Below are 25,369 nucleotides of genomic sequence, written 5' to 3' on the forward strand. Positions count from 1 at the left end.
TAAGTAATTGATTTACTACCTGAAAAATTTAAAGTTCTGAAAGTTTAAGGTCTCTTGCCAAAAAGAGGTTTTAAAGCTAACACCTTAATTTTAATGGAAAGGAGAGGACAAGCCCTTCCCACCCAGAACAGGTAATCCAATTCCAGCCAGCAGCTATCTTTAAATAATGTGTTCATTTACATTTGAATGGCTATGCCTTTTGATAGCCTAAGGGCAAGTTTACATGTAAACAAGTTTGCTTCTCAGTTCCCAGGGCAGAAAAAAAACAAGGTTTAAAATTATTAGATTTTAAAATTTATTCTTAAAAATATAAAAGCTTATTAATTAAAAAACACACAAAAAAAACAAGGAAATTAAAAAACCTGATGAACAATATTAACTGTTTATTATAATAGAATCAGAGATACGGGAGGGGAGTGGACGGACAATTCTGGGGGAAAAGGGGAGTGGTGGATGCGGGAAGAAACTGAACATAAACTGTGCACCTATGGATGAGGACAATGGGGGTGGGGAGGGGGCAGAGGGTGGGGTGGGAACCTGGTGGAGGGTGGAAGAAATGAGGAACCTTTGTAAAAATATGAATAATAAAGATTGGGATCAGGACGAGGGGGGGGGGGCAGCAGTTTGAGTGATCAGGTCAGCAGGGGGGAAGTTAGAGGCGATGAGTGGTTAGTGGCAGGCAGGCAGGCAGGTGAGTGGCTGGAGCCAGCAGTCCCAGATTGTGAGAGGGATGTCCGACTGCCGGTTTTGGCCCAGTCCCTGTAAATAGGCAGTAGGACATCCTTCGAGGGATCACAGATTGGAGAGGGTGCAGGCCGGGCTGAGGAACATATCCTCCCCCGAGCCCCCCAACCCCATACATGAATTTCGTGCACCTGGCCACTAGTTTAGAAATAAAGATATGGCCACTAAATGTGCTGGGAAAAATCAGTGAACTGAGATAGGAAACATATGTATGCACAGGCATCTATATTTCTTTTGTTTTTTTGCTGGATCAGGAAATTATTTACTTTTAAAAATATTCAATATTGTTTTGTATTAGTTTCAGGTGTATAGCACAGTGGTTAGACAATCATATACTTTACAAAGTGTTCCTCCCAATATTTCCAGTACCTACCTGGCACGATAAATAGTTATTACAATATTACTGATTACATTCCCTACGTTGTACTGTACATAACTGTGACTATTTTGTAAGTACCAATTTGTAGTTCTTACTCCCTTCACCTTTTCAGCCAGTTCCCAATCTCCCTCCCCGCTGGCAACCATCAGTCTGTTCTCTGGACCTGAGTCTGTTTCCGTTTTGTTTGTTCATTTATATTGTTCTTTAGGTTCCATATGTAAGTAAAATCATTTTTGTATTTATCTTTCTCTGACTGAGTTATTTTACTTATCATAATACCCTCTAGTTCCATCTGTGCTGTTGCAAATAGTTAAGATTTCATTATTTTTTATGATCGAATAACATGCCATTGTATGTATGTACCACCACTTTTTTATTCACTCATCTATTGGTAGGCACTTGGGTTGCTTCCAAATCTTGGCTATTGTAAATAATGCTGCTTTTTTAGGAATCTCCGTACTGTTTTCCACAGTGGCTGCACCACTCTGCATTCGCACCAACAGTGCACAAGGGTTCCCTTTTCTCCACATCCTCACCAACATTTGTTGTTTGTTGATTTACTGATGATAATAGCCATTCTGACATGCGTGAGGTGATATCTCTTTTTTGTTTTAATTTGCATTTCTCTGATGTTTAGTGACATTGAGCATCTTTTCAAATATCTATTGGCCATCTGTATGTCTTCTTTGGAGAAGTGTCTATTCAGGTCCTCTACACATTTTTAAACTGGATTATTTGCTTTTTTGGTGTTGAGTTATATGAGTTCTTTATAAAATGTGGACACTAACCTCTTATTTGATGTGCAGTTGCAAACATCTTCTCCCATTCAGTGGGTTGTGTTTTCATTTTGTTGATATTTTTCTTTGTTGCAAAAGCTTTTAGTTTTTAGGGGTGTCGAACTCAATCAGAGAAGGGGCCAAAATCTAAAATCCAGCCTAAATCGCGGGCCGAATGGTTTACTGAACAGTCATAAACTGTCATTGTGATGGAAACGCAGCGGAGTGCAGTGATGACAGTGCGGTGCGGGCCACATTGCAAGGCCTGGCGGGACGGATTTGGCCCTCGGGCCTTGTGTTTGACACATGTGTTTTATATAGTCCTATTTTTTTTTTTCTTTTTATTTCCTTGCCTGAGGACATCTATCAGAAAAAAATATTGCTAAGAAAAAAGTCAGAATTTTTACTATCTATGTTTTCTTTTAGGAGTTTTATGGATTAAGTCTTATATTTAAGTATATTCATTCTGAGTTTATTTCTGTATATGGTATAAGAAGGTGGTCCATTTACTTTTTTTTGTTGCTATTTTCCTGTCCAATTTCAGAATTTTTTATTTTTATTTATTTATTTTTTAAATATATTTTATTGATTTTTTACAGAGAGGAGGAGAGAGGGATAGAGAGCTAGAAACCTTGATGAGAGAGAAACATCAACCAGCTGCCTCTTGCACACCCTCTACTGGGGATGTGCCCACACCAATGTACATGCCCTTGACCAGAATCAAACCCAGGACCTTTCAGTCTGCAGACCAACGCTCTACCACTGAGCCAAACTGAAATTTTTTAATTGCTATAATGTACATGGGACTACAATACTACTTGCTGAAGCATGAAAATCTACCCTGTTTCCCCAAAAATAAGACAGTGTCTTATATTACCGTATTTTTCGGACCATAAGACGCACTTTTTTCCCCCCAGAAGTGGGGGGGAAAGTCCCTGCGTCTTATGGTCCAAATATAGCCTACACATATACTTTAAAAAAAAAGTTTTTTTACTTGCCCGGCTCTGTGTGGTCTCTGTGTGCTTGCCTGGCTCTAAAATGGTTCTAAATGCTGCTGTTTACAGGGTTGATTATATGTGTTTATGACTGTGATGTTGGGTTTTAATGCACATAAAATATTTTAGGACACTATTTGTTTCAGAATCTTTTTTTCTTCATTTCCCTTCTCTAAAAACTGGTGCGTCTTATGGTCTGGTGTGTCTTATGGTCCGAAAAATACGGTAATTTTTTTCTCCCAAAGTTGCGCTAGGTCTTATTTCCAGGGGATGTCTTATCTTTCCATGCGCTAGGTCTTATTTTCAGAGGTTGTCTTATTTTCGGGGGAAACACGGTACCATGTTCTTAGCAGGAAAATGATATCCTTTCATAGGCTTAATAATAATAATAATATGGACATGCTTGTAGCAATTTTTAAAATAATTTCATACACATTATTTTATTTGGTCCAACAACCTGTGTAAGGTAAGTTGGGAAGATATTCTTGTACTTACTTTACAGGCAAAATCCCCTGAGACTCAAGGAAGGTGAGGGATTTGCCCAAGATCACAAAAGTTACAAGTGGCAAATCTGAATTTCAAACTTAAGCCTATTTTTAAAAACCTTTTTATTTATAGAAAATGTCAAACATACACAAAATAGACAGATTACTATAATAAACTGCCGTGTACCCATCATCCAGTTTTAACTATTATCCACTCCTGCTCTTGTTTCCCCTATAACCATCCCCTCTCCCACTGAATTAGTTGGAAGCCCATCCCAGACATATCATTTCAACTATAAATATTTCAGTATGTATATCTAAAAGATGATAACTCCTTTTTTAATGATTTAACAATACAACCATATCACACCTAAAAGATTAACAATGATTCCTTAATATCATCAAATATTTGGGTAGTCTTCTGATATTCTCCTTTTGTCATATGTACTATATATATATATTTAATTTTTTTCATTAAACAAATAGTTAAAATATGACCTAAATACTGCATTTGATTGGCATGTCTTGTGTCTGTTTTAATCAATTCCTTTCTCCTCCTGAAATACCTTTCTTTGTCCCCAGCATCTCCCACATTCTGAAATTTACTAGTTGTTTCTCAGTGGTGACATTTAACATGTTTCTTATATTTCCGAGAGAGTTGTTTTGATTCAAGTTCAGTGTTTTTTTTGTGTGTGTGTGTGTGTTTTTTTGTTTTTTGTTTTTTGTAAGAATATTTAATAGATGGTGGGCTCGAACAGCTGTTTCTCCTTTAGTGATGTTAGCAATCATTGATGGCTTCGATCCATTAACTCATTAGGGTTTGCCAAGTGGTGATATTTTATTAGACCTCTTTCAACTGTTGGCAGGAATACTTCTATAAAGAAAAACTTTCTTTTATCAAACGATTTGGTCAACCTGAGGTTCAGTTCATACAGAAAACTAAGCTAAAAGCTTGATTATTTCTTTTGATTTAATCAGTTTTCAGACTAGCTAGTTAAAAACCTAGAGCTTTGTTTGATCAATAAACCCAGTGTTCTTAATAAGAGATTAGATAAAATTTCTATCTGGAAGATTTGATCTAAAATATCACCTATTTCTATGTAAATAACTTCTATGTAAAAGACTGAGTCAGTGAAACCTAATTTCACTTTGAAGTAAAAATACTGGTCAGAGTACAGTAAAACAGATACACTTCACTAATTTTTATCATAAAGTAAAACATTAATTACCCAGATTTAATAAATCATCCCTTTCTTCTCACACTTTCATACTGGGGGGGAGGAAGGAGGGCTGGAAGAATACTAGTGGTAACAAGACTGCAATTTAAAGGGGACAATAACCCAACTCCGAATGGATTTTTTTCTTTAAGAAAGAAATCCAAAACCAAAAGAAAACAGGTAAAATTAGCTATTGGAAATTATGGCCATGTGAATCAACCCTTGCTCCCACATCTGGCAGCACTTAGCTCCCCAGGGCACGTGTGGTGCCCCAGGGCACGGTTACACATGTTTGACCAGCGGGGCAACAACAAAGGACACGGAGGCTATAAAAAGAGGCAGCAGGTAACCATCAGGCTGGCCAAACGGCGGAGGCACTTTGACAAAACACACAATGAAGCAACTGGTCATTCCCATGGCCAACCGCTCAAGGAGGGGAGGGCTTTGTTTTAGGATTCAAGCTCCACAACCCATCTCTTTAAGTCGCTGGATTACTTCCTTGTTTTAATCAGGTCCACAAATCCTCCCCTTTCTTTCAGACATTCCGCGAGTAACATCAGAGACAAGCTCTATAAAGCCACCTTGTCTTCTTGCCAAAAACCCACCTGAAAACTCAACGAGACTGTTTTCTGGACGTTACCCCCAGACTGTGGACGAAGTGAAGGTGCCACGGTACTCTGCAAACACTTTTGGCATTACACTCAAAAAGAGACAAGTGTTCGTGAAAGACGCGGTCTATCTTATTACACTCATTCTGCAACTTAGAGGAGCACATAGTACTATCAGGTTTAAATATGGCTCCCAACAAAGCAGCCATTTCGTAATTATGAAGCAGGGGCTTTGACTTTCCCACAGCCCAGAGCCCTTTTGGAGCCGCTGGTAGGGAAGTGCCTGTCTTCTCTTCCACCATGAATCCTTACCCTCCTCTTTGCTAAGAATACTTAAAACTTGTCACAGGCAGAAGGCAGAAAGGGTGGTGGTGGGAGGGGGAAGATATGGGAAAGGGACATATGTAACACTTTCTACAATTTAAAGATAAAATAAAAACAAAAAACATACCAAAGTATTCCTTCTAATACAATCTTAGCAAAGCAGGAATGGTAACTCCTATTAAACCAAGGTTTTATGGAGATCTTGTCTTAGCCCAAAGGAATGATTCTAGTAGTCGGAAATTTTATATTCCAGACAGGTCGTAGGGTGGATATTTTGGGGCAATGGGACCCTTCCACTGATTTCAGTTACAGCATTGTTAATCTGTTTCATGAGAATGAAACTTGGGGGGGGGAGGGCATTATAAATGTCTTTAGTCTCTCCTCTTCCAGTGGAATATTTCTGAATTATGAATTTTAGAAAATGATGAGCACTTAAGATAAAATATTTCTAAATTGGCATTCATATTTATTTTTTAAAACAATTACTTATTGATTGATTTTAGAGAGAAAGGAAAAGGGGGGGAAGAGAGAGAGAGAGAGAGACATCAATTTTAAAAAATATATATTTTATTGATTTTTGACAGAGAGGAAGAGAGAGGGATAGAGTTAGAAACCCTGATGAGAGGCTTTGCAGACGCCGCCACCCCGAAGCCGCCCGTGACCAGCCATGGTGAACCCGACCGTGTTCTTCGACATCGCCGTCGATGGCGAGCCCTTGGGCCGCGTCTCCTTCGAGCTGTTTGCAGACAAAGTTCCAAAGACAGCAGAGAACTTCCTGGCACTGACAACTGGGGAGAAAGAACTTGGTTATAAAGATTCCTGCTTTCACAGAATTATTCCGGGATTTATGTGCCAGGGTGGTGACTTCACACGCCATAATGGCACAGGCGGCAAGTCCACCTATGGGGAGAAGTTTGCGGACGAGAACTTCATCCTGAAACACACAGGCCCTGGCATCTTGTCCATGGCGAATGCTGGGCCCAACACGAACGGCTTCCAGTTTTTCATCTGCACTGCCAGGACCAAATGGTTAGATGGCAAGCACGTGGTCTTCGGCCGGTGAAAGGAGGCCTGGATATTGTGATGGCCATGGAGCGCTTTGGGTCCAGGAATGGCAAGACCAGCAAGAAGATTGCCATTGCTAACTGTGGGCAACTCTAATAAATCTGACTTGTGTTTTATCTTCACCACCAGACCATTCCTTCTGTAGCTCAGGAGAGCACCCCTTCACCCCGATTTGCTTGGAATGTTCCATAATCTATGTGCTCTTGCCAGTTTATTGGGTTCCATCATTTCCTTACCCCTTTCCCAGTCTAGCTGGATTGCAGAGTTAAGTTTATGATTATGAAATAAAAAACTAAACAGTTAAAAAAAAAGAAACATCGATGAGAGAGAATCATCAATCAGCTGCCTCTTGCACAACCCCTATCGGGGATGTACCCACAACCAAGGTACATGCCCTTAACCGGAATCGAACCCAGGACCCCTCAGTCCGCAGGCCAACGCTCTATCCACTGAGCCAAACCGGTTTCGGAGAGACATCAATTTTTGTTGTTCTACTTATTTATGCATTCATTGATTCCTGCATGTGCCCTGACAAGGGATCAAACCTATAACCTTGGCCCATCAGGACAACACTAAACAACTGAGCTACAGCAAAACAATTTCTTATAACTAAGCAATAAGATTTTTTTGATGTATTACATATACATACATGCATACATGTGAGTGTACATATAATTGTGAAATTAAAAAATCTTCTGCCTTGCCTCACCGATGTGGCTCAGTGATTGAGCGCTGATCCATGAACCAGGAGGTCACTGGTTCAATTCCAGGTCAGGCTACATGCTCGGGTTGCATGCTCCATCCCCAGTAGGGGCCGTGCAGGAGGCAATGATTCCATCTCATCATTAATGTTCTTATCTCTTGCTCCCTTTCTGAGATCAATAAAAAAATATTTTTTAAAAAGGCATCTTTTAGCAAATGGATAACAAACAATTAAATATCTGGAGAAGCTAACTATATTTCCATTTTTAAGTACAGAAGAAAGTTAAGGGAAAGACTTTTATTAAGAAACGGAGTATTTCTTGCTAATTGATGCTGCTCCAGTACTCTAATTTATATATATAAAAGCCAAGTGACCGAAACGCCAGAACAACCAGTAGCTTTGACGTGCACTGTGGCCCCGATCAGCTCCTCCCACCCTGATTGGGGACGGGGCCAGTCGGGATGGCCTGCAGTCCCTCTCCCCAGCGGGGCTGGCCCCAATTAGCACCAATTGGGGCGGGCCAGCCAGGTCCCACTCATGCACAAATTTGTGCACCAGGCCTCTAATATAAGATAAAGGGCAGAAAGCAACATTATTATTGTTCTTGACTTTATTACACAACCAGAAGCATATCAAAAATTTGAATTCAGAAAGATAATTTTAAATGCTGAAGGCTGGGGCTGGGGTTCATAGGTTAAGAATGCAGACAGGGGTTTTCTCTGAGTATCCCTCTTGTAATGTGAAAACTTCTTGCCTGCTTTAGTTTCTACCTCTGCAATGATTTTTGTGTGTTTGTTTTTGTTTTTGTTAATATAGATTTACAAATGAGCTAAATTCTGGTTCATGAGTTTGAGGTACTTATTTTTGTGGGGTATAGTTTTTTTCATTCACCTGGTATTTTGGAAAATATTTACCATAGATGTCCACATAACAGGGGACTCTAAGACCAGAAAACATTTTCTTTATCTCTACTTTATTGTGATACTAGAGGCCTGGTGCATGAAATTTGTGCACATAGGAAGGGGGGGGGGGTCCCTCAGTCCAGCCTGGGCCCTCACATAGTGTGGGAGCCCTCGGAGGATGTGAGACTGATAGCGTAGACCTGTTGTGGGAAGCTGGCTTAAGCCATTAATCAGCCTTACTACTGCCACAGAGACAGGAGAGGCTCCCACCACCATTGCTATGCTCGCCAGCTGTGAGGCCCGGCTTCTGGCTGAGAAGCGCTCCCCCGATGGGAGCACACTGATCACTAGGGGGCAGCTCTTGTGTTGAGTGTCTGCTCCTGGTGGTCACTACATGTCATAGCGACCGGTCATTCTGCCATTCGGTTGATTTGCCTATTAGCCTTTTATTATATAAGATAGACTGATTCTTCTATTCATGCTTTTGATTAGATGTTATAAATGGACAAGAACTAAAAGATGCTGGAATTTTATAGTTCAAGGATTTTTAGATGTATTTTTCACAATAATTAAATATATTTTAAAAGCAAATGAATAAGTATGGTTATAATTATGGACAATAGTAAACTATACTTTTTAATAAAAAATATTTTTATTCGTTTTAGAGGGAAAAGAAATATAAAAACATCAACACTGACAGAGAATCATTGGTTGGCTGCCTCCTGCACGCCCCTCACAGGGGATGAAGCCTGTAACCTGGGCATGTGCCCTGACCTGAAGTCAAACGGTGACCTCTTGGTTCATAGGTTGATGCTCAAACACTGAAAATGTTTTTACTGATTTTTAAAGAGAGAGGAAGGGAGGATAAAGATATGATCATTGAGGAGAAAACATCATCAATCAGCTGCCTCCTGCAAGACCCCTACTGGGGATCAAGACCACAATCCAGGCATGTGCCCTGACAGAGAATCAAACCAGTTACCTCTTAGTTCATTGGTGGATGCTCAACCACTGAGTCAAACAGGTCAGGTCACACTATACTTTAAAAAAGATACATACCCTATGGAACTGACTGAACCTCTCCTTATTTGTTATGGTTTGACCATGTCCTTCCTATTGAATTCTTATTCTCTGATTTCCCTTCTTTGTTCAGGCTATGCTGTATCTAGAAGACTAAAAATGACCTAAAGTTGCTTTAACAATACGTGGCTAAAGTAACATACTAATCATGGTAAGTTTAACACGAAATTAAGAATCAAGTTAGGATATGGTTTTAATGTTCTTAAATTATTGAAGTGAATTCATATCTATAATTACCATTAAAAGCAAGTACTGTCCTTCCTTTTTTAACCCTCAAGAAACTGATTTTCCAGAGCTTCAAATTATTACAGATCTAAATCTATTTGTTATGTAGTTCACAGCAAAACAAATTATTATTTTTATTATTATTTTATATATTTTATTGATTTTTTTACAGAGAGGAAGGGAAAGAGATAGAGTTAGAAACGTCGATGAGAGAGAAACATCAACCAGCTGCCTCTTGCACATCTCCTACTGGGGATGTGCCCGCAATCAATGTACATGCCCTTGACTGGAATTGAACCTGGGACCTTTCAGTCCGCAGACCGACGCTCTACCACTGAGCCAAACCGGCTTCGGCTAATTATTATTTTTTAATAAATCTTCCTTTCAGAGATGCCCATTATGTTATTGGTAAGCGAAAAAGTAAGTTGCAGATCATGTATAATATGATATCAATAAAAACACACGTGGACATTTGCACATGCATAGAAAAATAAAAGTCTAGGTGAGAATAATTACTAAGTTTTCCTGCTTAAAATTCTTTAGTTTGCCAACCACTTTGAGAACATAATTCTTACTTCTCAAAGTCTCCAAGGCTCTGCATGGTCTTGCCTCTGCCTACCTCGAGCCTCCTCATACTCCACCCTCCTTGTCACTCACTAACCCCACAACCACAGTCCCTTTGTGTTCCCCAGACATTTTAAGTCCTTTCTTGTCTGTGCATTTGCTCTTTCACCAGCTCCTCACATCACTGGCTCATTCACATCCTTCAGGCCTCAGCTCAAATGTCACTTCATCAGGGTCTTTTGGGAGCACTCTCTCTAAAGTGGTCTTCCCAGTTATTCCTCTTAACCTTGTTTATTTCTTTCAAAGCACTATTCCCATTTTGAATTATCATGTTTGTCTAATTGTGCCTTTTTTACCTCCCCTATCAGAACACCAACTCCACAAGGTCTGAACTCCAGCACCTATCACAGCAGCTGCTGGGGTTTGTCCTTCCCTTTCTTTTTTTAAAAAAATATATTTTATTGACAGAGAGGAAGGGAGAGGTATAGAGGCCAGAAAACTTGATGAGAGAGAGAAATATCAATCAGCTTCCTCCTGCACACCCCTTACCAGGGATGTGCCTGCAACCAAGGTACATGCCCTTGATTGGATTCGAACCTAGGATTTTTCATTCTGCAGGCTGATGCTCTGTCCATTAAGCCAAACAATCCAGGGCTGTCCTTCTCTTTCTTTAGGTCTCTTCAGTCTGGTAAAATGTTTAATACTTTGCATTTGGATTTTCAGAGTCTAGTTTTTACAATTTATATTTCACTTTCTTGCTAAAAGAACTATCCATGTGAGCACACACCAGTGGGTATAAACTATAAGGATGAGAAAACTTCATGCAAACTTCAGGGCAAATGACATCTATCTATACTAGGGGTGTCAAACTCAATCAGAGAAGGGGCCAAAATCTAAAATCCAGCCTAAATCGTGGGCCGAATGGTTTACTGAACAGTCATAAACTGTCATTGTGATGGAAACGCAGCAGAGTGCAGTGATGACAGCGCGGTGTGGGCCACATTGCAAGGCCTGGCGGGACGGATTTGGCCCGCGGGCCTTGTGTTTGACACATGTGATCTATACTAATAAAAGGGTAATATGCTAATTAGACTAATATGCTAATCTGGATGTTCTTCCAGACAAAGCCACGATGGTAGGGGCCAAGGCAGAGGTAGTTAGGAGCAATCAGGCTGGCAGGGGAGGGCAGTTAGGGGCAACCAGGCTGGCAGGGGAGGGCAGTTAGGGGTGACCAGGACGGCAGAGGAGGGCTGGTAGGGGCAATCAGGTCAGTAGGCAGAGGAGGTTAGGGGAGATCAGGTAGGCAGGGGAGCAGTAAGGGGCAATCAGGCCAGCAGGGGAGTAGTTAGAGGTGATCAGGCCAGCAGGCAGAGGCAGTTAGGGACGATCAGGCAGGCAGGCAGAGGCAGTTAGGGGTGATCAGGCAGGCAGGGGAGCAGTTAGGGGCATCATGAAGGCAGGCAAGTGGTTAGGAGCCAGTAGTCCTGGATTGTGAGAGGGATGCCCGATTGCTGGTTTATTGGGCCTAAACTGGCAGTCGGATCCTGAAGGATCCTGGATTGGAGAGGGTACAGGATGGGCTGAGGGAAAGCTCCCCCCTCCCCCCACTGGCCCATGCACAAATTTCATGCACCAGGCCTCTAGTGTGTGTGTGTGTGTGTGTGTGTGTCTACATATATATATATATGGCTAATATGCGAAGTGTTCCTGCAGGAGTTTGACTGGGAGACTGGGAGTTCTATCACTCGCTATGATGTGCACTGACCACCAGGGGGTGGCATGGAACAAAAGAAGGCCCTGGCCGGCAGCTGGGGAAGGGAGGCCCTGGTTGGCAGCCAGGAGGCCCCAATTGGCCCTGATCACTGGCCAGGCCTAGGGACTCTACCAGTGTACAAATTTCATGCACCGGGCCTCTATAGGTAAATTTAAAATGAAATAAACAAATTTTGAAATTACATTGTAAGTTAAAGAGGAAATTCAAATAATACATATATAAATCTATATATTTGCCTACATATGTATAAAATTATGTACATACAGTCAGCCCTCCCTATCCTTGGGTACTATATCTTCAGATTCAATCAACTGCAGATGGAAAATACAGTTGACCCTTGAACATCAATTTGATTTTTTTCAATAAATACAGAAAATGTATTTTTTCTCCCTTATGATTTTCTTAATAACATTTTCTTTCCTCTAGCTTAATTTATTGTAAAAATACAGTATATAATACATATAACATACAAAAGATGTGTTAATGGGCTATTTAAGTTATTGGTAAGGCTTCAGTCAACAGTAGGCTGTTAGTAGTTAAGTTTTGGGGGAGTCAAAAATCCTCAATGAGAGGGAGAAGGTTCTTCCATGAGCTACTTACTAAGTTAAAATACAGGACTCTCCCTAGAACATAAAGGATCTCAGCAATGATTACCAATGGCGGCTAACGTGACAAAAGAGAGAACAACCAGACATGTCCCTTCTAATGGGGGTATATGACACTACCTATAATGTATTCTTGCCAAAAAAATATTTGAACTTTAATATGATAGACTTCAGGATGGAAGCGACAAAGTTTATAGAAATTACAGGGGAAAGAAAAATGGTAAACGACATCATGATGATCCAATCAGAAAATCTAGCCTGAGAAAATCTACAGAATAAATGACCTGGTTTCTTTAACAAATAAATCACAAGGGGGGAAAAAGAGGGAAGGGGAAGCTTATAGATTAAAAGATTAAAGAGACACATCAATCAAATGCAATGTGTGGACTGTGTCTGGTTCCTGAATCCAACAAATCAACTGTGAAAAAAAAAATCCAGGAAATCTAGACATTAACAATATATTTGATGCTAAGGAATTATTCTCAAATTTTGTAAGATTTAATAATGGTGTATTTTGTAAGTACTTATATTTAAATATTTTAGAGTTGCCTACTAAAATATTTATGGATGTATACCTAAGATCTGCTTCCACAGATAATCTGTAAAAGAGGAATACAGGGAGTAGATGAGTGTAGAAGTAAACCAACATTGTTGAAGTTGGGTGATGGGTCAATGGAAGTTTGTTATACTCTTCTCTCTAGTGTATATTTAAAATTTTCCCCAAGAAAAAAGCTAAAAAGTAAAAAAGAAAAAAAAAAGAGAAAAAAGAAAAGAAAAAGAAAAAAGAAAGCTTTTATCAGTTATCATAGTACCCATTAGAACACATCTACACCAGTTCTCACCTGGCCCAATAATTGCATCAATATCACAATGAGTAGTTATGAAAATGCAGATTTCTGCACTCTGCCCCAGACATACTGATTATGAAAATTCAAGTATAGGAGCTAGTATGTGCATTTTAACAAACTAAGTAATTTTTACACACACTAGAGTTTCTTACATCAATGATCCTTATAAACACTAAAACTGGAGAACCACTTACTAGGCATTTTGTGTCAGTTTCAGTCCTCACTATCCAAATGAGAAAGTAAGAAGGAAAAAGATAAATTAACCAGTCAGAGTTTATTTTGAAACCTTAAAAGAACTGAGATCCTTAAGCCTTTCGAATCTTGACTGTCCAGTTTACTGTTCAAGCACTAACTAAAAATATAGTATTAGCTTTTAAAAGTTTGGTTCAAATTCTACCAGAACCAATTTACCCTTTTGATCCTTCAAGATTAACACACACACACACACACACACAAGTATCACCGGGGTCCCATATAAGATAACTTTAAAAAGAGGGCTCTATCAAGATGTAAGATATAGCTTGGCATTCTGATAAAAGTGGAAGTGTTCATGGCCAAATCCCTGGGGTTTGGCTGAAAACAGAAAGCCCATTTTCATTTGATAGGGCTTTAGTATAAGGTATATAGTCGAGGGGAGGGAGTCAAGGGGGTGTCACTGCTTGCCACTGGTGAAGATTATGTGTCCGGAGGCCATGTCCTTTTCCAAGGTGAGGGTTCTGGAGGCCAATTTCCATCTGCCCAGACAGGTCACTGGTTAGGCTACATGGTTTGGGTTTCGTAGAGCTCTTCTTGTTTGTAAAGACACCCCTGGCTTCCATACTTGGTAATGGCCTTTCAGAAGTTACTGGAGAAAATATGAGGTGGGCACATTTTTTCTATTTATCTAAATGGCTACATTCATATCCTACCCCCTTTTGGTATTAATCCAAATGACTTGATTTTAAATTATAGGGGTGGGCTAAAATTAAAAATGGAAGTACACAGATCCTTTAATAAGAAAAAACCAGCACTTTTGATTTTCTCCCAAATATTTTATTAAAGTTTTCTAACATATAAAAATATGCAAAGAATTGTACAGTATGCTACCTATATTCTATAATTAACTTTTCACTCTATTTGCTCTTTATCACATTTCTAAATATTTCACAATCCATTTTGTTATGCATTTCAAAGTAAGTTTCAAAAGATCAGTAACCCATTCCCCCTTACTTCAACATGCATATCACTGCCCAAGCTTCAATATATGTGTTTAGAGTACCTTATCCTTTGTATACTGAGGTAAACTTTATATGCCATGATATGCACAAATCTTAAGCATATCATTTGATGAGTTCTGACAAAGGCATATTCCTGTGTAACCAAATATCTATCAAAACACAGACCAGTACCAACACCCCAGGAAGTTTCCTCTCCTCCCTTCTCGGGAATCCCACCTTTACCCAGTTCTTATGGAAATATGTGGTCTGGTGCTTCCACATCATCTGGTGAGGTGGACTGAAATTATAAGGAACACTTTCCAGATAACGTAAGCCACAGACAGAATAATTTTTTTCTTAAATCATATGAACATGAAATGAAAACAAAAACAGCAGACCCTGAACATTTTCATGCTTTTCCCACTTGACTATATCCCAAATTTTCATTTTAAAACTTCTGAACTGAATTAAAACTTCAAAATTAAACTTCTGACTATTTCCAAGCAAATAGACAATTTTTTTGTTTTGTTTTTGTCATGTTAATCCTCACCCAAGAATATTTTCCCATTGATTTTTAGAGAGTGGAAGGGAGGAGGAGAAACAGAGAGAAAGAAACATCGATTGGCTGCCTCCAGCACACACCCAGCCAGGGCCGGCGATAGAGCTTACAACAGAGATACACGCCCTTGGTGGGAACTGAACCCTAAACCCTTCAGTCCACAAGGCCAAGGCTCTGTCCACTGAGCCAAACCCACTATGACACAAGTAGACAATTTTTTTCATAACCTTTTATCAGGGCAAACCCACAGGAATACTAGTATAGCTATTAAAAAATACTTCACACGGGAAATGCAATTAAGTTTAATTAAAATGAATGCTAATATTCCTCCTATAATAATAAAAACAAATATCTGAAATATACTCTAATAAAAGGAAAATCCCCTAGTATATTATACAGCTAAAAATACGTTTAGGGTGGAAGAAGGCATGGGAGGGCAGCGAATATAGGGACATCTGTAATAGGGTCAACAATAAAAAAATTTTTGTGAAAATATACGTTTGTTTAATATCTGAATTTTTATTATTACTCTAAATTTAATGCAACCCAGACTTCAAAAATTAATGACTCTATTAATTCTACTATTTTCTACTCATGCAAGCAAAGGCAGTAAGTAATGTTGCAAGGATATTCTTAGGATGTCTGAAAACTACCAATAAACAGCATTTTCTTTCTTATTTGTTTAATAACTGCTGTCATTCTCTTTGTAAGCAGCAATCACAAGATGTCAAACAAATTCTGCCTTGACTGTGAGTACTGATAGATGACTCTGCTTGTTTTTATTAAAAACAAAAAATTTTCCTGCATTAATTACCAACACAGGAGAAGTGGGGGCACTGCAGGGATGTTCACCAGACTCTGGGCAAGCAGAGATGCAGCACAGAAAACCATGGAGCAAACTCAAATGCTGAATACCGGAACACATTTTTCTTAAACTCCCTTGGGGACTCGGGAACTCAAAGTCTTAGATTCCCTTAAAGGGAAAAGCAGGAGCATGCATGGGGGCAGGGTGGGATCATGTTTATCAGTCACAACAGTTCATCTGGGCCTGGATCCAGGTAGTCTGCATGTCTAAATTTGATGAAATATAGGCGCCACCAGGTAACAGTAGTGGTCAGGGAGCTTGCCAGAAACCTGTAACTCAAAACGGAAAAATGAAATTAAAAGGCTACTTTGGCCCGGCAATTTCTTTCTTCAGGATGCAATGACTGCAAACCACAAAGCTGAAAGAACAGACAATTCTTTGTATATTTTACAGTTTCTTCTTCCCAATGTGACACAACATCTGGGCCAGAAAAATATACACAAATAGTTTCAAACTTGCATTTCCATACTGAACTGTAAAGTTTTAGTAGAACTTCCTCTCCTCTTTCTTCTCTTCTCTTCTCCACATGCTGCATGGTAGTTTGGCCTACGGCAGGGAGCAGAGGCAGGCTGAGGTCTTGGATGTATCCGGAGGGTAGGTACTAGGGCCAACAGTGGTGGAGCAGACCCTGACCCTATCCTGTCAATAAACCTTAACCCCGACCTGCCAGGCCACTGAGCTGGCTATTCTCTGTCTAGCCTCTTCTCTAACTGCTCTAAAAAGGACTCTTCATTTATAAGTACCTTTGTGTAAACACCCCACAGGAACTGACAGTCATCAGAGTTACCATACAGGTCTAGTTTTTAAGAAGGAGAGCAACGAAAGTCTTTCATTGTGGCAGGACTCTGAAAACAATCCCAACTGTTGTGCACAACAGTACTTATCACTTTTTTAGCTTAGCCTGCAGGTGACATTAATTTGACTTTTAAAACTGTTTACAGTGAAATGTTAGACCTTTTGATTTGGTTTTTTGAAAGTAAAGGTGGAGAAGTGATTTCTGATCTGTCTCTCTTACTTCTGAGCAACCCAGAGAAATAAAGCTGAAGTCCTGCACTTCTTCACCTATACCATGGAGCTTCCCCAGAAATCCTAAAGGGACTGACGCTTTTTACCTAAACATGGAAATCTAAACAAACAAAACATTAAAATGGGAAGGAGACAAGAAGAGGAATAAAGTTCTTTAAAATTTTTAAATCAGCCTTAGAGACTAGTATAAAACACAAAATTCTTTTTAGTGGTTTGAGACTTAATTTTTTTCCTTTTTCTTTATAATAAATTTTAAAACACATAATTTACTTAGGACTCCTTAGAAGCAATTCCCTAAACTATTATTTTTCTTCACCTGACAAAATGGGAAAGCTAGTTATTGTCAATTTTATAAAAGAAAACCAATCTTGAATATTGCAAATCACAAACTCTCTTCTGATTTGGGTGCAGATTAAAGTCTGCCATTTAAAGAATGACTTATTTAAATAGCTCAAATTAAATAAACTATTATTTCTAGTGATTCACTACTAAATTCTGACAAAAGAAAAGAAAGCTCCTCCCTCCCCTTTCAATTTTCCATAATACTTATCACCTTCCAAAATAGTCTGTGATTTACTCATTATATTTGCTTATTGCCTAGCAGTGCAGGTTTCTTGAGGGTAAAAAATTTTTTCTGTTTTATTCATTAATGTACTCCAAATGGCTAGAACAGTGTCTGGAACATAGCAAACCCTCAAAAACAGTCTTAGAATTAATGAATAAAAAGTTGAAGAGATTAAGGAAACACTCTTAAATAAGGGTATTTGTCTTGTTTTTAAATACCTACCTTGTCATATATTTCAGTATTATAAGCTATCTTATTGTGGGCATTGAAGAATATTACAATACTAGAGGCCTGGTGCATGAAATTCATGCACGAGGGTGGGGGAGGGTGTCCCTCAGCCCAACCTGCACCCTGTCCAATCTGGGACCCTTCAAGAGATGTCCAACTGCCCAGATATCCTTCCCACAATCCAGGAGTGCTGGTTCCTAACCACTTGCCTGCCTGCTTGCCTCATTGTCCCTAACCACTTCTGCCTGCCAGCCTGATCACTCCCTAACCACACCCCTGCTAGCCTGATCAACGCCTAACTGCTCCCCTGCCAGCCTGATTGCCTCTATCTGCCCTCCCCTGCCGGCCTGGTCACCCCTAACTGCCCTCCCCTGCAGGCCTGGTTGCTCCCACCTGCCCTCCCCTATAGGTCTGGTCACCCCCAATTCCCCTTCCCCTCAGGCCTGGTCCCCCAAAACTGCCCTCCCTTTCAGGCTTGGTCCCTCCCAAATGCCCTCCCCTGCTGGCCTGGTCCCCCCCAACTGCCCTCCCCTGATGGCCTGATTACCCACAACTGTCCTCCCCTGCTGGCCATTTTGTGGTGACCATCTTGTGTCCACATGGAGGTGGTCATCTTTGACCACATGGGGTGGCCATCTTGTGTGTTGGAGTGGTGGTCAATTTGCATATTACCCTTTTATTAGATATGATGCTTTTTTTTTGTTTTAATCAACTAGTCCAAAGCTTTTTTCCTCCATCACAGCAACAGCTAAAATGCAAGAAGGAAAAGCCGTGAGATTTCAGAGTTGAAGTAGACCTTAGAAATCACTTAAAACTGAGGTCTGTGCCTTTAAAAATTGCCAAGGAGCTTGTTGAACAGGCCCCACTCGACACCTACTGACTCACAATACCCATGCTGCTTAGAAGGGAATAATATTAACTGTTTAACCCATGGTTACAATACAGTACTAGATGTGTGATCAGGATGCTACTGGAACCAAGAGGTGGTGCATACAAATCAAAGTGTACTTAAGCTGAATTCTAAAGTTTGAGCAGAAATGTACTGTTGGATGAACATCAGTGGTGGTATATGCATTTAACACAGAGAGCAGTATAGGTACTATAGCTTGAGGGAAGAGTGACTATCACAAGGATTAGAGATGCAGTCTCAGGGACAAAATATAAAGAGCTTTGTGTTCTAAAATAAGGAGTTTAAATCTTATTATTTTTATTAATCCTCATCCAAGGATATTTTTCCATTTATTCTAGAGAGAGTGGAAGAGACAGGGAAAGACAAAAAGAAATATTGATGTGAGAGAAACACATCGATTGGTTGCCTCCTGCATGTGCCCTGACCAGGGCTCCGCCAGCAAGGTATGTGCCTTGACCAGAATCACCGGAATCACCGACTCTATCCACTGAGCCAAATAGCTAAGGCTAAATCATATCTTAAAGACAGATGGAAGACATTAAAAATTTGGGCAAAGAAAAGTACTGATCAGATTTAAATTTTAAAATAATTTTTCAAAAATTGGGAAGAGCTGGGTTAAGAGCAGATAAACCCCCAACAACAAAGATCACCCAATTCCTAAAGTAAAGCTACTTCCACTTGGAATAGCTAGAATGACTTTTAGTTTCCTGCACCTTAATCCCAACTGGGGTTCAAACAATTGATGTGAAAAAGAAAGGGAAGCCATAGCTGGTTTGGCTCAGTAGATAGAGTGTCAGCCTGCAGACTGAAAGGTCCTGGGTTCGATTCCGGTCAAAGGCACATACCCAGGTTGCAGGCTCGATCCCCAGTAGGGGCATGCAGAAGATCAATGATTCTCATCATTGATATTTCTATCTCTTTCTCTCCCTTCCTCTCTGAAATCAATAAAAATATATTTTTGAAAAAGGAAGGGGTAGCAGAGAGATAAGATCACAATCATTAGGGAGGACCAAGAGAGGACCTATAAAGAAGGTGGTGCTTGACATAATCTTTGACATATATAAGATTTTGGCAAAAATGAAGGGCAAGGAAACAGCATACTAGGCTGAGGGTAAGGTATAAACAAAAATGAAGAATTATAACAAAATGGGTATTTCTCCTCCTATTCCAACAGGAGACTGCCTAATTTAAAAAGATAAAAAATTTATATTGGTATGCAAAAATTATCCTACTTATATGTGTGTGTGTGTGTGTGTGTGTTTTTAAACAGTAAGCACTTAAGTCATCAAAATCCTGATACTGTACAGCTTTTTGGTTGGGATGAGCCTCATTTCAAACATTCAATAGCCTGCTGGTACTGCTCAGTGGTTAAGCACCGACCTATGAACCAGGAGATTGCAGTTGGATTCCCAGTCAGGGCACATGCTGGGTGGGGGCTCAATCTGGGTGGAGAGGTTTGTGCGAGGTGGCCAGTTGATGATTCTCTCTCATCATTAATGTTTCTTTTCTTTCTTTTTTTGTTAATCCTCACCTGAGGATATTTTTCCATTGATTTTTAGAGAGTGGAAGGGAGGAGGAGACAGAGAGAGAGAGAGAGAGAGAGAGAGAAACATTTATGTGAGAGAGACACATCTATCCATTGCCTCTGGCACTCACCCCAACTAGGGGCAGGGATTGAGCCTACAACCAAAGTATGTTCCCAGAACCAGAACCGAACCTGGGACCCTTCAGTCCATGGGCCTATCAGACTAGGTTTCATCACTAATGTTTCTATATCTCTCTCCCTCTCTTCTTTGAAATCAATAAAAATATATTAAAATAAATAAATAATACAACGTGGTAGCAAGCAGCTGTGCTTTTGAATCAAATGACTACTCATTTGTGACATTCCAAAATAACCTCATGGGTGTATCTATTTGTGGTTTAACCTCTTTATAACAACACCTTTTGTTATAATACATTCACAAACCTGAAAAAAACGCTTTGTCAGACTGTTTCCCAGGTGCATGTGCTGCGCGTGTGTGGTCACGGTTTGCCAAAATGACCTTTGTTTTGCTCTCTCCGTTTTTCTGTGTCTCACACGTGGCCTCGCCACACGCAAATTTCTCTCTTTTTCCTCACCTAGTAAATGGGCATCACCATACACAACTCCTTCACCTCTTCCCTACCTCCCCTCACCTCTGCATACTACCACCTCACTTCAAGTTCTTATACACTTACTTTCTTTTCAGCGATGTGGTTCTTTCCCCCTCTCTCTTCCAAACTCCTTTGCTTTCAGTTTCATCTCCCCTCAGACTCCTTGGCCCTCACCTCTCCTAGCACACGCTCCAGCAACTGCTGCCCTGGGTCCTGGTTCTGGAGAGGGCTGTTGTCAGGAAATCTGCCTGAGTGGCTGAGGCGATAACTGGGACAAGGGTGGGGGTGCCAATCATGGATGTGGGGCACCAAGAGGCCAGGTGGCCAGCCAGGGTTTCCCAGGCCTCGGGGGCAGGAGGGGGTGGGCCTGAACTAAAGAAAGGGGCCGCCAACGCAGGGGACAGGCCAAGTCCTGCTGCTCGACAGCCGGAGTGCACACACAGACGCTCTGTGGCCTGGATGGGGTCTGAGATTGCCAGTTGGACATACTGACCCAAACAACCAATTAGGACATGTTCAAGGTCTGCTGAACAGAACAGTCTTTTAAACTAGGCTAAATCCCCTGTTAAGAGCTGCTGATTTTTCTCTCCCTAAAATTTCCAGATTTACTGTCCTAGTAAGAACTGCAAGACAAATCAGAAAAGGGTTCTAAAAAATCTGACATACTCTGAACATTAGAGTTCATGTGCTTTTGGAAACAAACCAGGTATCTGGTAAACACTGAGGGATCTAGTAGGTATGCTTGATGAGCATTTGTATTAGGAAGGAATTTAAGATCAAGGTCAGCAATAATTAATATGCATGCAGGAAATCATCAACATGTAAGCATAAGCAATATGAGTCTCATTAACTCTTCAATCGCTTCCTATTGCCTGAAGGAACTGGTGGTAGTCTAATGATTAAAGCAATAACATTAAAGTAGAAAACAATATTAGAAAATTAATCTGACCCTTATAAAAGAAGCCAACACAAGTACTAATCCACATAAGCTGACTTTACATGACTCCTGGGAAGCTGTGATTTTCCTGTAACCCATACTGTCTCCCTGTCCCCCAAGTTGGAAAGCTTTGCTGAAAGGTGACTGGCGAAAGAGATGGTCAAAGGCTTTCTATTTTTAAATCTAGGAAATTGATAACCTTTCAGTGCTTTCCAACATGCCATCACACTGCTACCTAGCTGTTTGTCACATCTCCCACTTCCTGTATCACCAGAAAACAGCTTCCCTACACCCCAGTCTTCTGCTGTGTTGCTCACTCACTTTTCCGATTGCAGTGCCCCAGTGCTCAGCAAGTCACAGAGTAGAAAGTAGGGAAGAAATGACGACAGAGAGGAGCTGTCTTGTGAAATAGCAATTCCTAGAGGGATTGGTTTTCACCAGCATTCGCTAGTTGACAGAGAGTATGACAAGGGCGTTTTTTTCATTCCTGACATATTTCTGTTTGATTTTATAAGAAAATCATTATCTCACTGATGACAGAGACAGAGTATATGATACTCCAAATTCAGAATTATCACAATGGTGAATAGAAGGATAAATACTAAGATAAGTAAGAGTGTGATGTATAGACTCCAAATGTGAATAATAAAAGGATCTCAAAAGTTAATTTTCCTAAGTTAATATTTTACTAATTAATGAACTTTCTCTTATGGGTGTGGTAGAAATTTTTAAAAAATCACAGTCATATTACCAGTAGCCTTCCTTAGGACGAAAAGTGATTTTTTTCTTTAGAAAATGTTTTTTAAAATATATTTTTATTGATTTCAGAGAGGAAGGTAAAGGGAGAGATTGAAACATCAATGATGAGAAACATCATTGACTGGCTGTCTTCTGCACGCCCCCTACTGGAGATCAAACCCACAACCTGGGTATGTGCCCAGACCTGGACTTGAACTCTTGATTCATAGGTCGACGTTTAACCACTGAAGCACACAAGCTGGGCAGGAGGTAAGATAATTTTAAAAATACCTACTCTTTTGATCTATGGTGAGACCATGAGTAACTTTTACTTTCTTCTTTAAACTTCTCTATAATATCTTAATACTGCCACTAGGAATAGTTATTAAGCTTATAATGTGTCATGCTCTGTGCTGAGAGCTGCTGCTGTGGTAGCCAGCCTCCCAGATGGTCCCCAGTGACCCAGCCTTCTGGTATCCACACCTGGCCTGCCACTGTGCTGGTCTATGTGATCAGAGATACATGGTGGGAGTGATGGGAAGTCACTTCTGAGATTTGATTTAAAAAGACAGATTTCTGTCACAGGTACTCCGGTTCTCTCTCTCTCTCTTATTACCAATTCTGAAAAAAGCAGACTGCCTTGTTATGGGCAGTCCTATGAAGAGACACAGGGGACAAGGAAGTGAAGTCTCCAGGAGGAACTGAGGCCTGCCCAGAGCCATGGGAGAGTGCAGGAAGCAGGGATGACTGCAGTTCCAGCCAATAGCTCAACTGCAACCTGATGGATCCTGAGCCAAAGGCACCCAGCTAAGCCACACCCAGATTCCTGGCCCTCAGAAACCGACAGAATAAGTGCTTGCTGTTTGGGGTGATTTGTTACACAGCAATAGGTCATTAATACAGCGGCACAGGCATTATTGATTTAATCCTCATAACAGCCCAGTGAGGTAGGTATTTGTCTCATCCTGATTATGAAAGTGAAAAGTTAAAGCTTATATAGGTTAACATGTCCAAGGTTCTACAGCTAATAAGCAGCAACATCAAGATTCAAACCTGAGCCTCTTCCCCTATGAGGCTCTTCATCTCTTCCAACTTCTTTCCTTCTGCTTTGGCAGCTCCTCGCCAGTCACTTCCAATCACCAGGTCCCGATTACTTCTCCTCTGAATAATTTACCTTACATCCACCTCTCCCTCCCCATCCACAGTCACTGTACCAGTTCACCCTCTCCCTTTGTTTCTGCTACCACCTCCTATGTGACTACAGTGGCTTTCCCTCTCCAATAGATCCAGAACACCAAACAGCAGCAGATTAAAATGGAGATACCATTTTACTTTTTTGTCCAAAACCACCTGCATTGGTCTCTGCTGCCTAAGATAATCCCTAAGCTGGCCTTCAAAGTTCTCCAAGACCTCACCCCTAACCTGTATTATCAATCTTCATCCTATAACCCCCCCCCCCCCCAACACAAACTCTCAGCTGCAGCCGAACCCTCGAAACATGTCTTGGCCATATATATATACATATATATATATATATATATATATATATATATATACACACACACACACACACACACACACACACACACATATATACATACACATAAATATACATATATATATTTGATTTTTTACAGAGAGGAAGGAAGAGAGGGTTAAGAGTTAGAAACACTGAAGAGAGAAACATCGATCAGCTGCCTCCTGCATCCCCCTACTGGGGATGTGACCACAACCAAGGTACATTCCCTTGACCAGAATCAAACCTGGGACCCTTCAAGTCCACAGGCCAAGGCTCTATCCACTGAGCCAAACCGGTTAGGGCTGTCTTGGCTTTTTTTTTTTTTTTTTTTTGAATTCACATGGTTTTCCTATCTCTGCCCCTTGCCTTATCCCTTTAAAAACGCCCCCTTCCCACTGCTCAGCCTCTCTATAGCCAATCTTATTTATCCTTCAAAGTTCAATTTGATTCCCATTTCTACTGTGAAGTGATCACTCCAGCCCCAAATTATCTTTCCTTCCTCTTATTCCCAGAGCATGATTATACTGCTTTGTATTGTTACATGTAGTAGGCTTCTTTCTCCAAAGAAACTAAGTACTATATAACCCAGTTCAGAAGTCACCTCCATCATGAAACTCCAGGCTAGCCCCAAACCTTCCAGTTCTCTCACTTCATTACCACCATACCTGTTCTTTGACCTTGTGGGAATTCTCATCTTAGAATAATTCCTTCCCCCACCCAAACTAGCCTCTTCTCTTTTTACTTATATACTTTGGATTATTTGTTGTAAGAATAATAATGGACCCAGGAAGGCAGGGGGTGAAGGGGTAAGAGATCAACCAAAGGACTTGTATGCATGCATGAGCATAACCAATGTACACGGGGTGGGGGGAAGCTGGGGAGTGGTCAGTGGGGGGGAAAGGAGACAAATGTAATACTTTAAACAATAAAGAATTTAAATTAAAAAAAATTAATGGACCCTGAAACAATCAATACAAACAAGGTCATGTCCTTAGAAAACTTCCAGCCTAAGCTTGACACTAGAATTCATTAATTTAATCCCCCTCTTGCCAACCCCTCCCATTCCCTTACTTACTCCCTGGTCTTTCCAGGGCATCCATCTGGAAAATTCCAATCAATCCAACTTCCCTCGCTCTTTTACACGCACAGAGGACGCCCGTTTAGAGAAAATCACACAGAGGCAGTGAGCGGGGCCACTACCAGAACCCTGTCTCTAATTCCACTTGGAACTTAACAGTGCGGGGCAGTCCTTCTGTTATCCTTTATCCGCTTTTTCTCCTCCTTACCATTCTCTTACCTTCTTTCATCTCCAACCTCTGCAAAAATGGTCAGAAAGAAATAGAAGTCCAGCTTCTTCAATTTTCTGTCCTTTTTCCCACATGAAGAACTGTTTACA

General features: G+C 40.5%; 1 protein-coding gene and 1 pseudogene across 1 annotated transcript in view; one reads left to right on the forward strand and one right to left on the reverse strand.

Annotated features, from left to right (window-relative positions):
* Positions 1 to 25,369, reverse strand: part of METAP1D (methionyl aminopeptidase type 1D, mitochondrial) — a 72,037-nt gene that overhangs the window by 41,874 nt on the left and 4,794 nt on the right.
* On the forward strand, positions 6,138 to 6,904 carry LOC118709653 (annotated as a pseudogene).

Source organism: Pipistrellus kuhlii, unplaced genomic scaffold (genome assembly GCF_014108245.1).
Source record: "Pipistrellus kuhlii isolate mPipKuh1 unplaced genomic scaffold, mPipKuh1.p scaffold_m20_p_7, whole genome shotgun sequence".
In the NCBI taxonomy this organism is placed as follows: domain Eukaryota; kingdom Metazoa; phylum Chordata; class Mammalia; order Chiroptera; family Vespertilionidae; genus Pipistrellus; species Pipistrellus kuhlii.